The 16,005-nt window shown below is 35.3% G+C and overlaps 2 protein-coding genes and 2 long non-coding RNA genes across 6 annotated transcripts in view; 3 read left to right on the forward strand and 1 right to left on the reverse strand.

The window, feature by feature from the left end:
* The window catches only part of LOC124438466, a 49,700-nt gene that overhangs the window by 31,675 nt on the left and 2,020 nt on the right, over positions 1 to 16,005 (forward strand). The window contains exons 1-2 of one of the 2 annotated variants that reach the window (XR_006946098.1): positions 14,654 to 14,685; positions 15,089 to 15,795. The gene's annotated coding sequence lies outside the window, so the exon portion shown is untranslated. Of the gene's footprint in view, positions 1 to 14,653; positions 14,686 to 15,088; positions 15,796 to 16,005 lie in introns of those variants that run through there. The other variant, XR_006946097.1, reaches the window with a different exon arrangement.
* LOC124438481 lies at positions 7,386 to 10,899 on the reverse strand. 2 transcript variants are annotated; one of them, XR_006946108.1, is made up of 3 exons: positions 10,732 to 10,899; positions 8,824 to 8,996; positions 7,386 to 7,628 (listed from the first exon to the last, which is right to left on the reverse strand). It is a non-coding gene; the product is annotated as an uncharacterized LOC124438481 (long non-coding RNA). The 2 variants fall into 2 exon arrangements; XR_006946107.1 differs by lacking the exon at positions 7,386 to 7,628 and having other exon boundaries at positions 8,643 to 8,996.
* On the forward strand, positions 7,605 to 8,166 carry LOC124438489. The gene is made up of 3 exons (XR_006946117.1): positions 7,605 to 7,718; positions 7,853 to 7,995; positions 8,099 to 8,166. It is a non-coding gene; the product is annotated as an uncharacterized LOC124438489 (long non-coding RNA).
* The window catches only part of LOC124438459 (serine/threonine-protein kinase/endoribonuclease IRE1-like), a 30,785-nt gene continuing 25,797 nt past the window's right edge, over positions 11,018 to 16,005 (forward strand). Inside the window, exons 1-2 of the mRNA XM_046988620.1 lie at positions 11,018 to 11,097; positions 13,027 to 13,113. The gene's annotated coding sequence lies outside the window, so the exon portion shown is untranslated. The remainder of the gene's footprint in view (positions 11,098 to 13,026; positions 13,114 to 16,005) is intronic.

Raw genomic sequence — 16,005 nt, forward strand, 5'->3', positions numbered from 1 at the left:
GTGACTTTGAAATATGAATCGGGCTCAGGAGCAACAACTCTTGGAAGGCAGATTTTATGGCAGAAAAGAGAAACTTACAGATGTGCTGTTGTGAAAAAGATAACGGAGACAACAGATTATCAAATCAACCAGTTGCACAAATTTCAATTTGAAACCTCTGACTTTGACCCTTTTCAAATTCCACCAGTTTTAGTTCTCGTTGACAACTTTCCTGAACAACTAGTGCACTGCTTAATCGACAAACTGATAAGGAGTAAAACCAAATGTCTTGTTCTAAATACAGCACCAGTCGACAAGCAAACAAATACTGAGGACGACAATTTAACCCTTGGAAAACTGGATGATACTGAAAAAAGGCAGGTGGGTGAGGCTCTTAATACCTTGCGAATTGAGCACATAACAAAGGCAGTCAAAGTTCTAAGCCGTGAACGAAGATTTGTGTGGCTTGGGTTGGAGCTTTTTGGACGCGAATATGCTGACATAGAAAAACGTTTAGCAAAACACATTGATCAAGTTCTATCGTCAATGGATCAACTGAATGATGCGTATCGGATGATTTTACATTTCTGCTGTTTGTTAGATTGCTACAACAAACGCCGATCTTTATTCCCTCAGCCATGCGTCGAAACCATTCTTTGTCTGAAAAGTACAACGAAAGCAATTCATGACCAGTTTGGCGGACTCTTATTGTATGATACTAATAAATCAGTGGGATACGGTGGCTGGATACCAGCCCATTCGCTAGTGGGAGAGGTTGTCCGTAAAAAAATTGATCTGGTTGACACTGCCAAAAAGTTAATTGACCAAATAAAGAATAAAAGCACATATGTAACAAAATATTTGACGGAAGACATCATAACTGTTTTTCTACAGCGCGAGAAAATTTCTGAAGGTCTATCTGATGATAACGACATTGATAATAGTGATGATGACCTAGTCGGCATATTACAACTAAGGAAAAGATACTCGCAACTAATATTGGACGTGCTAGCAAGCAAAGAGGTAAAGAACATACGGAATGCACTGGATCTTTTGATCACGTTAAATGAAAAAGTTGAAAACCCTCAGCATAAAGCACACACTCTTCAGCAGGTTGCCAGAATTTTTGCCTACGAAATTGGAATGAAACAAAATGCTGAAGAGCTTTTTCCCATTATAGAACGTTTGAATGAGATAGTTATATCGCATGTGCCCTCGTCTGACTCTTTAGGAAATGGGTTTGATTTTGCTTACAGAGTAATCGATGAGTCAATAAAACTGCAACCGTCACATCCTCATCATGTTGTAACGAAAGCAACATTTTACAGAAGCCAACTTAAATATCTTCTCGAAAAAGTCGAAAGGAAATCGTTAGAAATTGAAAACGTAAAATCCCTGATCGAGGATGCAATTAACACAACAAGAATAGGAATTGATTTGTTTGACGGTATATTACAAAGGGGTATATGGGTATATCGCGACAGCTATTTACATGCCATGATAGGAAAAGTTCACACAATAGTCGTCGTTGTAGAGATGTTCAAGAGTTTGCCTTATTTTGTGCATCATAGTGCTGGTCCCGATGAAAGTTTTCGAGAGTACCTGACATTTCATCAGCATCCCAAACAGCTTACTGACTTAACACACGAAAAAAACCTTAATTACTTTATTTCTCTTACAAAGAGGGCTGTTCAAAATTTCAACGACTTTTTTGAAGAAATAAAAGTTTGGCGTAAGCTTTCATTCAAAAAGCATGAACTGAAAGAATTGGAAAATGCCCAAATCCGACTAATGAAGCTGAGGACAAAGTTTTACAAAGTGACAAACCTTGATCGAACAAGGATTGAAGAGGGGTTGGTTTTGACAGAGGATATTGTTAACGACATTTTGTACCAACATCACGAAAATCCCTTCAGCTCATGGGCAAGGCTAACTCCGCAGCATGTTGAAAAAATTTATACCCTCCTTAAACACGCAATCCCAAAAGAAACTAACTCTGATAATTCAATGCTCATGTATGTCAAAGCAGCGATTCGACAAGACATTGACATCGACACATTGTCAAATATGGTGCAATCATGGTGCAAGAGATTCCCTAAGTCATCTTTGGCACATCTCTTTAATTATATGATCCATTTTCCTATTCCAAACAATTCGCTTAAAACCGATGTTGACGTTGTGAAGAAGTCAATAACTGAATGCCGCATGAAAATTGCGTTAAGAAATACAGCATCGCAAAGATCTGTGGCAGAATATCTGTTGGGGAAAGGTATCGGAGCGAGATCAATTATCCCCCTGGTGAACGTTGTCAATCGTAACCAAGAACCAAATACAGACAACCGACTCATTCAGACTGAAAAAAAATTTTGGCGCAGCAAAACTGTGTATGAGAAGCTAGAACGCTTAGTAGGAAAGAAAATCAAACAGGGAATTTTAACTTATCGAGGCATCGAGATTCCTTTTGACAATGAGAAATATCCACACATCAGCTGGGATGATTTGTGGTTTTGTTTGGGATTTACCATTACTGGACCTTATGCCTATGACCCAATTGGGAAAGATACCTATATGGAATTGCAAAAACAATTTGAACAGAAGCAAAATAGTTTACAAAAAGCCGACATGGCCTTCGGGAATGCATGGTCAAAACACGCCCCAACACGACAAAAAATTAAAGAAACTAATGTTGCCTTGGATATGCCTTCTGATCCAGTTCCAGAAGATAAAGATGATTTAGTTCCAGAATCCAGTTTTTCATCAAATTTTAATCCATTCGATGATCGATTAGCAGATGTTAAAGAAAATTCACAATATATCAAAACATTCCGTACTTCAGAAGGAAATCAGCTGACTTTTCCTCCAATCAAAATATTGAAAAATGGAAGAATAAAACATGGAGCTGTAGTTCTAGGAGCTAGAAAATCTGCTGAATGTAATCGTCACACTCGATCCAGAGCAAGAGCAGACTTCCCCACGGATTGTCCATTTGCGCATTCATGGAAGGGTGACCCTGTGAGACAAACTATTTGTGAAATTTGCACAAAAAAACAAAGAGATAAATGTTGTGACAAATTTGAGCACAATGCAAAGCATTATGATCTTGGACCTTATATGTTCTACAAACAATAACTTTAATGTTCCTTGCCGGAATGTGACTTGATTGAAAATGTTAAAACAAGAGGAATTTTGTACTACCATCGGCATAAACCATAAGCTGGCAGGCTTTATTCAATACAGCAACTGCAGCATTTCTAGACAATGTAGCAGCAACTTATAATAAAGTTGATCTGTTGAGTTTAAAGCAGAGATCTACACAAAAGTGACAAAACATAAATTTCAAGCATATGGATACGTAATTTTGTCCTAATATAAATATTTTTTGATTGGTTCATATGTGCTGTCAAGATATAAGCATTTTTTAAAGCTATTGACAGTTTTTTAGAAAAAGTTTATGGATGTATGTTTTAAATATTAACTTTTTATCGTGATATAGGTCAACATAATTATTCTAATAAAAAATAATCGTTAAAAGGAAGTAAATGTACGCAAATCAAGAATTTACGAATTATTTTTATATATTCCTTCTCGGCTCAAAGAAATATGGTTGGTAAACAAGAAAAATATGATTTGCTTGATATTAAATCGTGTAACTCTTTCTAGCTTTATTACGTTAAACGTTTGGTTTAAATCTACATGACCCCCCATGAGACCTTAAGAAATTCAATTCATAATGACAGAAGTGACAAACGAATTAAAACTCCTGATTTTTTTGTAAAATATATTTAGTTCTTCATTTATGCCTTTGGATTTATTGTAAACTGGATGACATGAAAAGGAAAAAGTAAAATAAAGGTACGATTAACTATAAAAATATGGAAAATGTTTGAATAAAACTCATAGAATATGCTTTCTGCTTTCAATAAACAACAGAAAGTAAAGTGTGTGTTTTCTGTGTGTTAATGCAACTTGTAACCATTGTCAGATATTGCAGTAGAAATACTTCTTCGTGATTCCTAGCGTGGAACACACGTACAGTATCCTGCGTGTATCTTTGTTTCGCGTGTGCTGGCAATATCTTACAATCTTACCATACACTGAATGGTATTGTAAGCAGACAATTCACCCTTGCAGAATATGATATACACAAATATACATCATTTTACCGAGTTTTCCTCATGTTGATATGGACTCGCCGACTCGAGATATTAGGGAGCTTTAGCAAGAGTACGACTACGACAACGAGTACTCTTTAGGTTTAGGAAGAGGAATATTTACTATTTTTAAATGGAAACACCGTTGAATAGAAATACCGGGAAACATTACATCCCGGGCGGAGAGAGAGGGTGCGTCTGCGATGCATAATGGTCAGTGTAGTGGATCATAGTTGATAATTATTGATAATCTTTGAAAACCCTAAGCATCTTTCACGATTAATAATCATTGATATGAATATTGGCTTTTCCCTTATTCGTTTAAGTGGCTTTTCCCTTCGAATAAAATCATGGATGAGATAAATGCAATGAAAAATTTGGAGATTTGTTTCATTAATGAACATTTCGATGGCGTGAACATTGAAAATGATTATTGTTTATCGTACTTTGATGGGAAAGAATTGGAGGCTGTTTTGCAGAAACTTCAAGCAATTAATTCTATTAGCTTTGTTACCGTCGAAAATCATACGAAAGAGATGAGTAATAAGAGATTTACTCAAGCAAGTAAGTGCGTACGCCAAAAAGCCGTAAACTGTATGTTTGACTTCGTTAATCTTACATCCAAGCAACTTAAATGAACACGGATAACATGAAACCAATCATGCTAATGTTAGTTAGGCCGCAAGCAAGGTTTACAAATACGTGTCTGAGGATGACTTTGAAATAAAGTCGAAAATTTACAGTTCACTTCTCGTCTTGTTTTGATTGATATTTTGCAATCTCAAGGTGTCCTGTTTTTTCAGAATTTGTTTTATATTATATTTTTTTAAATTGTTGGCTGGTCAGAGTTTTTGGACAAATACATGTGTTACTTGAAATAAGATCCCGACGACGCAAATACGCTTGAATAATCCCACTTAACACACTTAATTGAAAATATCGTTTTTTCCAAAAATGGGTTGATTGGAAAACACGAAAAACAATGATCGCGCAGATGTTGTAACTCAGCTATAGAATGAATTACAATACATGTTCTCGTAGATCATGCAGTTTTTGAAGACAAAAGAGGATATCTTCCAATTTCGTTTTTTGGCAAGCCATTCTCTATAAAAAGCACAGAAACGCGGCATTGTCTCCATGGACCTAATAAGGTACGTAAATCAACATCAATGATCAATCACCAGACAACAACATCAAAGATATAAAAAACAGTCTTTTTATCAAAAATTTCTAGTTATTAACACTGCCTATAAAAATGTTTGTAGAGTTAACTATTAAAAAATCTTATTCAGTAAGAAAGAGAATTACATTCGCTATACATTAAAGAAGAAATATTTGGGCTTTTACATATATATAGGGTAAAAATTGCGTTGCTTTATTACACATCCAGGATGGAAGAGGAGGTTATAGTGTACAGTCAGTGGGAGACCACGAATATGAAAAGAAACAGCGAGTTAGACTACAAAACAGTCGAAAACTCCAGTGCCCTGCAACTTTGCAAATTCGCTGCATCGAGATTTTGATGATTACTTCATGGACAAAACGCTTGTCAATCCAACAACGCCATAAAAGTTGCCAAACGTACGCTTCTAACTAAACTAAACGAGGCCTTTAATAAAGAGAACGCAAAAGTCCGTAGGTCCACGCGATTTTACCTAAGGATACCGCTAAGCTCTGCTCACCAAAAACACCCAGTGGGAACTGAGTTATCAATTGGCCAATACGTCGATTCACGTGTCGTGAAAAAAATCTATGATTTGGTCGAACAAAATATTACCAGCGTTGCTGAAGTAAAGCGATGGCTGGACAATTTCGTAGAGAACGATCTATTTCGAGATGTTCCAAAACACAGGTTCCCAAAAGCAAATCGACGATACTATCCATCCCGGCAAGACATTCGAAATCACATTGGTAGAGCCATTTCTTCTTTCAAATCTTGCGACGATGACCAGGAAGCACTGGCAAGGAAAGTTGACGAGTGGAAAGCAAAAGATCCCACTTCGAATTTTTTTTATAGGATGCGAGAGGAAACGACAAAGAGAAATAACGACAGCGAAAGAGTATCCGCAGAGCAAAGCTTTTTGTTTGTTCATCAAGAACAATGGCAGCAGCGTTTGTTGACAAGATATGGATACGAGCTTGTTTTGATGGATGCTACATACAAAACAACGAAGTATGCGATACCCCTGTTCTTCATTTGTGTTCACACAAATGTTGGCTACAAAGTCGTGGCCGAGTTCATGTGCCAAGCAGAGGACAGAGAATCTATCAGTGAAGCTTTGAACGTTGTCAAATCATGGAATCGTGATTGGACCCTAAGTATTTCATGGTCGACTATTCAACAGCCGAGATTGGGGCGATCGAAGAACAGTTTCATGACATAACAGTCTACATCTGCGATTTCCACAGAATTCAAGCCATGCAAAGATGGTCAAAAGCAAAGAAGCACAACCTAACACCAGAAGAACAGGAAATGTTCCTGAGCCAAATGCAGAGAATATCATTTGCAAGCACAGAGAGTGAGTATGATGCCGAAGTCACCAACTTACGGAAGTCTGGATTCTATGAAAAAGTTAAAGAATATACTGAAAACACATGGCTTTCGTGTTCGGCACGTTGGGTCCATGCGTTTCGAACACAACAAGCAGTGAACGTCGTCAACACTAACAATGGCACAGAGGCAATGAACAAGCTATTTAAATACGAATATTGCATTGCAATCACAATTGTAGAGTGTTTCATTCCTGACTCTCACCAGGGCTATATGCAAAAAAACCTTATGTTTAGTAGTGCATATGCAATGTATAACAAAAGCGTTCCAATTTATTTAAGAGACAGACCTCCACAATTCGTAAAACATTGCCTTAAAAGTCGTTATGCTGCCACAGAGTACAATACCTCTGATATTTCAGCAGTTAATTTCCAAAAGGGGGAGTTTCATATCAGAAGTTTAGCCAACCCACGTGAAAGGCATCTTGTAAATTTGAGCAAACCAGAGTGTTCTTGCAAAGCTTGGAAGAAGACTCATTACCCTTGCAAACATTTTTTTGCAATATTTTCCGCCAATCTAGAGTGGAGTTTCGACTCTTTGCCTGATCACTACAGAAATAGCGTTTTCATTACACTTGATAATGAACATTTCACCATTATAAACTATGATATTTCAGAGAAAACAGCAGAGGAAAATCAACAACCATAGAAACGCCGGAAGACACCAAATGCGACATCGAAAGCACTGCAGATAAATCCGAAAAGTCTTTTCATCCTGCTTTTAATTCTAAATTGTGCGAAGGAAAATTTCAAAATCACGACACACCCAAGTTGAGAAAAGTTCTTCATGAGAAACTGGATGCTATAAAAAACACGTCCTTTCTCGTTGATAAAGTTGGTGATCTTCAAGCAGCTATAGAATCGGTAGACAAAATACACCAGAAACTAATATCTTCTTGCCCAAATGCAAACGGAATTCTGCTTCGAAGTAGTCCGGTGAAAAAGAAACTAAAAATCAATAAAACAGAATACCATCAAGTTTTCCACAAAAGCCTACCAAAACGAAAAAAATGGAGAAAAAAGGATTCACTAGCTCAGGTACGTATGATGTAGTGAAGCAAGATCACAAGCAGAAGTTAAGGGGCCGTATGAAAAAGACATTGCTAAGTATTTACTAAAAATAATTATAATCAATATATCGTTCACCATCGGGTATGATTTTGTTTCTGTAGAAAACTGAAAAAATACCCATTTGCATAATTGAAGGGATTGAGGATGATGCACTATACAATTCAGACATTGTAGTCGCACAACGTACTAGCTTCCCGCAAGAAGACTTTGACGCAAATAAGGGTTGTGGTGATCATTCCCAACGGTAACGTATAAATCAAATGTCCATTTTTATACAATTTATTGGATAATTCCCTAGTATTTATGGTATATAACAGCTTTAAATATCCTTTCTTTGAATCAAGCAGAAAACACGAACCCTTGTCAAGATTAATAAATGCAACAAAGATGGGGTTCAAATTGCACGACGTATTGTTAGATTTCGGCAGACACAACTAACACTCGGCGATTTGTGGACACTTATTCCGCCTAAAGTGGCACGTATGCACAGTTTAGAGACATCGTCATTAACAAATTTCCATCCTGGTTGGCTAATTGATAAGGTTGGTAAGCGTCTAGGCTAAATAACCAGTGAAGACAGGGAGTTAGAAAATGGTAGCTATGGGGCTTTCGTCCCTTTATATTTAGGGGCATCCCTGTTTTCTTATAGTAGGGGCACTCCCCCTACTTTAAGAAAACAAAATAACATAATGAATCTTACTAGGAATAATTTCATATCACCATTAGGTAGTAAAACAAAAATGGGCTGTAATAGAATCGTTTTCTGTCTCGTATTAGGTATTGCTCGTAACAAACTACACTAACGTGGTTATTTCTGAAAAATTAACCCGCTCGTCATTTGCTGCAGCGCACCATACTTTGAATTTGCGATTGAATCTAATGTACACAATATGTAGAAAACATGATGTTATTGCCAAATTTTTCTTCCCCTATTGATGCCCCTGACTGCCCTGAGTGAAGGTATAAAATATACGAACATGATAGAGCGTAGGATTTGCGTGACTAAGGGAAAAATGGTTCTAAAAATACACTGTTACTAATAAAATGTACATATTAAGTCTTTCCTCCATACCAAGTTAGTGTTCGTTCATTTTCAGGTGGTGGAAGCATCTTTGTGGATGTTGACTTTGGAATATAATGTTTTCGCTGCAGATGCATCTTTGACAACAATAGCCAAACGTGGGGCTAGCACCCGTTTGCTGTGGTCTGGCCAATGTTTTTCTTCTGTGTCAAAAATATTTGTTCCTATTAACGAGTATGGTATTCATTGGACATTGCTGGTGAGCAAATGTAGTAACTACTACATGTAACAGGGAATGCAGAGTCAGGGAGGGTGGAGGTGGGACTATGGCCCTCAATTTTGAAAATTTTAGATTTGTCTTTGGATCCAAATCTTGCAACTATTAACTTTTGCATCTTTAGTGGTGGATGGATACATACCCCCCCCCTTAATGAAAAATGTGCTCTGTGGTCCTCGCATAAGAACACTGAAAGATTTACTCTTTTACTCTTCAAGACTGAAGGAAATTTTTTCTACCATCATATGAATTATTTATGACAATTTATATAAAGAAAAAATTTTCCACTTATTTCTGACTTTGCCAATAGGTAATTGACAAATCTAAGAAAATATGATACTTCATTGACCCCATGAATGGACAAAAGGAAATAACAATTGATTTTCAAACACACCCGCATCTTATGGACCTTATAGACAAGATAAGGTTTGATTACTTAAACAAAGATTTAAAAAAATATTGTAAAGGTGTTTACAAGGCATAACAGGATTTTCTTTGAGGGGGGTAAGAGGCAAATTACTTGCTTCCTTGCATGGCATTAAGTACAAATTAGAATCATTACCTAAGACATGTGAATGTAATTGGTCTAATATAAATAGGGAAGTAAGTTTGAAGTTTTACATTATGCAGAGCAGAGAGATATCTTAAGTATCAAGTTTGATGAAAAGCAATACTTAAAGTACTGCTACTGTATTTTTTAGTGAAATTGCTGACATGAAAACTGGTTGGCATTCTCAATTTTGGTCATGTATCGAGCCATTACATTTCTCACAGCAGGACAGCTTTAATTGTGGTGTACTCATTTGCCTTGTAAGTGAGCACTCCCACAGAGATTTTACAATCCATTCTATTAATTTATACATTGCTCATTTCTTGTAGTTATGGCACTAGATTTCTACAAAATGCAAACCATGCCTACAAATCACAATGCATATAAATATATATAATTATATATATATGGTTATTCCTGTACATTAATTTTAACAATTTCCTTTTCACAGTTTGCAAGGTGTATTTGTGAAAATTCAAGCCTAAACAGAAATTTTAAAATGGAATTAGAGAGAGAGAAACTAATATCACTCATATTTGGCTCTTGCTATGATGATATTCATGAGTATGTTTTAACCAAAGTCTTTAAAGCATTATACAGTGGATGAGAAACTTAAATTCATTTTAAATTCATTTCTTTGTTTTGCTGTAGACGAAATACCGGTGTTTGCAAAATCTGCAAAGATAATGATGGTGAAGACTGGCTTGGATGCGACAAATGCTTTCAGTTTTTCCATTCGAGCTGTTTAAATTTAGACTTTTCTGCTGCCCTATCCAACTATTTTGTTTGTCCATGCTAAAATTATTGGCATTGATATCATACAAATGTGTACATTTATCATCTTTACATTAAATAAGGAAATAAGGAAACAGGCAAACAATCATAAGTGCTTCAATGATTGTGCTGGATTTAGAAGAAGTGAACTTGAATAGGTAGCACTTAAAGCTTAGCACAACTTTGTCATAACGTCCTATCCATTTCCTGTATTCTGCTTACAAACCTTTTGCATTATACACTCTAAAAGCATGGTTGTAGTTTCTTAATTCAGTTGCTTAACTTAAAAGTCAAAAATTGATTACAGTTTAAATACAAAAACAGTAAATACGAAAAGGAGAATACATACGTAACATACCTGCTTTTGACGAGTGCAGAAAAAAGTTTTCGTATTCAGCGATCAATTACGTAGCATGAACTCATACAACATGTACATCGTTTTTTGCTGACCCTCTAATCTTATCTTTTATCATTTTCAATTATAAACAGTGAACTGTAATCACAACATTGTTGTTATTACAGTTCACTGAATATAAATCATTGGGATAAATGGGATTAGTTGAATAATACCATTTTATCCACTACACTGACCATAATGCATCGCAGACGCACCCTCTCTCTCCGCCCGGGATGTAATGTTTCCCCGTTTGTTCATAATTCCCGACACTCGCTAAGTTACATCATTTGGCAGGAAGACGTTTTACAACGAAGACAAATTTAAAAAGTAAGTTTCATCAATAAATATCGACTTAAGAAGAATTATAGGATGTACAAAATACTCTAGTTTAACTTTAGAGACATAGTAAAGATATGAAATGCTCATGGTTTAGAATAAATCTTTCTTATTTCCTTCGCCAAGTGTTTATTCGTTTTTTAATTTGATATGACAAAACAGACGATACATGAACAATTTTATTCATATGGCTTTGAATTGGTCATTGGAAATGTATTGCATTCCCGTAATTGAAGACGAACATCGTCCATCAAAAAGGGCATTTTCACGACTTTAGACCGCCATAAAAATGGAATAATTTGATCAAATCAAAAACTTTTTTACTGATACGCTAAAAATCGCACTTAAGTTTAATATCGCCAATAATATATGGCCATTGAGTTCTATAAGACCTGGAGGGGAACGTCAACAAAATTACTATAAATTATTAGTGCACGGCCGCGTGGTCAAAAACATGGCGGATTTTGGTTGTCAAAGTCAGCGGAAAGACGCGGGCTCATAAAATAAAAATTTTTTTGCCTATCCGGATTTGACAACCACATTTGCGATTATATAAAATATCAATGCCAAGCACAAAAACTTTTATCAATAAGAAAAGTGTTATGTCAGAGAAGCCAATGCACTTTAATTTAAGAAATCGTATTTTCAATGGGAAAGTAATGTAGTTCTGTTCAGTAGTAGATCCATGGTTTTCAATGACAATCCAGTTCCTAATATCTAGGCTGAAAACAGAACCAGCAACATGATTATAGAATTTCTGAATTTCGTTCTTTTGCTTTCTTAGTTCAAGATAATTTCTTCATAAGTTCTCATTAGATTTATCAGAATATATAATACTTTATAAGACACCCAGAATCAATCCTACCAAAAAAAACTCAAAAAAATTACATACCTACTTATAATATATTTCCAGTCGACTTAAGTCGTAGGGGTAAGCTAACGTTTTCTAACTCCTTTTTGGACATTTTAAGTAAGATTTACCCATCTATTCAAGAAAGACAGTTTCACCAAGCTGTTTGCAAACAGTCCAAAACACAAGTATTGCGCATGGGATTATGCATTAAAGCTTAACAACACATTGACAGTGTAAAGAATGCCGTTTGATATTTCTAATATAGCTAAAGCATTACTTGACAAAATATATGTTATTTTACAGTAGATTTACCTCATTTAAATGTGTGTGTCTGTTTCACAAAAACCTGAAGCATTATTTTCAATATTTTATGCTTACGGTATCGTGGTGGTTTTCGCTGGTTGTCATTAATATAAGCAGTAAAAAAAATCCGGGTTCCGGAGGGAGCGAATGTTAAAAATTTTTCTCGAAGTGGAAGTCTTGACAACCAAAATCCGCCATTACCGCCATGTTTTTGACCACGGGACCGGGTCCAGGCCCCTTTTCCCCTCCAGGTCTTATAGAACTCAATGTATATGGCCCGTAGATGTAAGATTTGTTTATGTAACACATAAAAATCGTAAAATCACATGTAAGGCACTGTCAAACATGAATAGCCAGGCATTGTGTATAGTATGATGTCGTTTTATACACAAACACGAAAAATACAATTATTTCTCAATTGATATAAATTATTTGAAAGAATCCAAACAATTCATTTTATATAAAGCTGTAAAACTACATGTGTGGTGTCTCAAACATGATGAGTATTACGTCTAAGGACCTAGTAAGTAATGGAATTTTATATGCAAATATTTACACAAATGTAATCTTTATTGTCTTTTGAAATGTTAAGTACAAACAAGAATGCAATGTAACCATTGAGATTTGTTTATATCTTCCTTATTCACATACTTTTGTTAACGGTCAAAAATGTGAGATGTAATGAAGAGTGAAATAACTCAGCAAGTATTCCTTTTATCTTGCTATGATGTATTAACCGTGTAATGTGATGCATTAATTTCCAGCTTCTTACGAAAAGATGTCTTTGCCATCTCCCATGAGTGACAACGACTATGACAACATTGACAAAACTCCTTCTACAGCAGTACTTGGTAAGAAATTGTATTTTGTTAGCAAACATTTGCACAAACATCTTTACATTCCCTTTAAAAGTCAAACACAAACAATTAAGAGTCGTTTATATCATGCATATCATTCATACGTTTGTAAAGGGTCAGATAAGAGAGTTTTAGAATTTGTCATCATGCTGTAATGTTATTTAATTGCATTGCAAAAAATTAATTTGATTTATCTATTAGATGATAATAACAGTGAAGTCATCATGGGTGTTTCGCCTTCCACATCAAAACCAGGTTAGCAAAAGAATTTTGTTTAAAAACATTTGCCCAAACATTTCCATGTTTTTCAACGCTAAATACAAATAAAAATTTATAACCTAATAAATTAATTTTAAAAGGTATCGTTATACGTAGCCAACTAAAATCTTTTAATTCAAAAATAAGGCAAATGTTGTGTATCAAAATCATGTGAAAATTTTAAACTTTGTAAACATAGAAATTTGATCAGTATGTATAGAAAGTGAAAACTGGCTATGATGCTAAAAGTAAATTGTGAAAACCATCATGATCAACTTGTCAGTTACATGTATACGTTACACGTACATAAATTAACTTAAATAGAATATTGTTGAAAACATCCTTTTAAAACATATTTGATTATTGATAGCTAATAATTCTGGTCAAAAACTCAAGCTTTTCAGAAGATAACCTTGAAAACATTAGGTTCTTTAATTCCCCAAACTCTTTTCACCTCGACAGATGCTTTCATCTTTGATTTTTCAATCTCAATGTTTCCGCATTTAAAGTGAAAAGATCCTGACGTCCCTCAACGTCCTTTGAACTAAATATCCCTCATCCGTGTGTTTGGGAGCAGGGAAATATGCTGTTAATATAAATAAACTCAAGACAAGGCAAACATGTTGTTATGTTATTATTTAGTAGCTACAGTACCGACCTCGAGTAACATGACATGACTCGCGAGTATCGAGTGGCGAGTGGGCGAGTGACTCGCGAGTCAATTGCGAGTCACTCGAGAGTGATGAGTTGCGATTGAGCGAGTGACTCGCGATGCAGTTGCGAGAAGTTTGCGAGTGATAAGTGACTCGCTGTTTGCGAGTGAATAAAATAACTCGCTGTTTGCGAGTGAATCGAAATAACTCGCAAAAATTTCTTTCTCCAGTATTTGAAAATGACAAACATAATCTTAAGTGTAGTGACAAGTAAAATTCGTTCAACATTTTGAAGGCAACGGATTTATATCTTTTTATGAAACATGGGAGAAAAACGACTATTCATAAATATTCCTCTCTGGAAGAAATCGACGAATCGGCAAGCAACACCGAACTTGACAAGTTTTGCCTTGAAGTGAGACAGAATGCCTTGTCTGTTGGTCACTTCGCCAAAGTTCTGGCAGAAAAAGTGTTTTCTCCAGAAGAAAGATATTTGACCTCAAACAATATTCGTTTTTGAATGTATTCTATCCTAAGATACTATATGTCAACAATCTAAGACTGTTAGAAGAAAATCTTTGAGAAACATATTATTTGATTATTGATAGCCAATAAAAGCCAATAATTCTGGTCAAAAACACAAGCTTTTCAGAAGGTAACCTTAAAAACATTAGGTTCTTTAATTCTCCGAACTCTTTTCACCTCGACAGGTGCTTTCATCTTTGATTTTTCAATCTCAATGTTTTCGCATTTAAAGTGAAACGTTCCTGACGTCCCTCAACGTCCTTTGAACTAAATATCCCTCATCCGTGTGTTTGGGAGCAGGAAATACGCTGTTAATATAAATAAACTCAAGACAAGGCAAACATGTTATTATGTCATTATTCAGTAGCTAAATATAAAAGTCTGTTCACCTTAACGGGCAAAGTGGTGTAGGTATTTCAAATCTTGTCTAATAGCCACATTTTTTTGATGTGCGTATAATTAGAAAATTAAATTGCTTCTTGATACATTGATTTATTCCTTTCTAAATAGTCTACTTTACTTTTTAATTGAAGAATTGCTGTCTCAACCATGGAAATGTTATGATAAATCAATAATGCACCAGCAAAAGTTCAGAATGATGGAAGAATATGGGCAGAAAAATCCAAGAAACGTTAAACTTGTAAATGGTGTAAAGGTTATTTGTTCTGAAGAGTTTTTGCTTGGTAAAGGAAGTGATGGAACTCGTGTTTACCTTGGACTCGGAAAAGATGGTTACGGAAAAGCAGTAAAACGATTGCTTTGAGATAACTGCGCGGAGTTAGCCAAACGAGAAAAAGATATTTTGAATGAGTTTAATTCCAAGCGTTCAAATTATGTTGTGAATTATTGGCATCTTGAAGAAGAACCAGGCACAGATTATTTGTATTTGATATTAGATTTGTGTGAAGAATCGTTAAAAAGTTTTGTGAAATCTTCTACTTTGCAATATCTTCTAAAAGCACTTCCTAGAATTCTTATGCAGATTTTAAAAGGTTTAGCTGATCTTCACAGCGGTCTGTGTCCTATTCTTCATCGGGATTTAAGACCCTCGAACGTTCTTCGAGATGTACAAGGAAATTTTTTAATCGCTGACTTTGGTATAAGTCATATGTTATCTGATGAAACTTCGACACATTGGAGCATACAAAGAGGAGCTAAATATTGGATAGCTCCAGAGTCATATAACGCATCAGATGATACAATTAATAAAGTTCGTTACAAAAAAGAGTCTGACATTATGGTAAGTTCTTGAAGTAGAAATAGAGGTCCAACTACAGGTCAATGTTGTTTTTGCATTTGAATGTTGTATTTGGTAGGGATATCATTATCACTGCCACTGATATCATTATCACTTTTAAATATAATTTTTGTTTACCTCTATTGTACAGTCATATAGTGGCGAAATACATCATGTACTGTATAAAATATAAAAATATGTATATGTATGATA

The sequence above is a fragment of the Xenia sp. Carnegie-2017 genome, unplaced genomic scaffold (assembly GCF_021976095.1).
Source record: "Xenia sp. Carnegie-2017 unplaced genomic scaffold, XeniaSp_v1 HiC_scaffold_19, whole genome shotgun sequence".
In the NCBI taxonomy this organism is placed as follows: Eukaryota; Metazoa; Cnidaria; class Anthozoa; order Malacalcyonacea; family Xeniidae; genus Xenia; species Xenia sp. Carnegie-2017.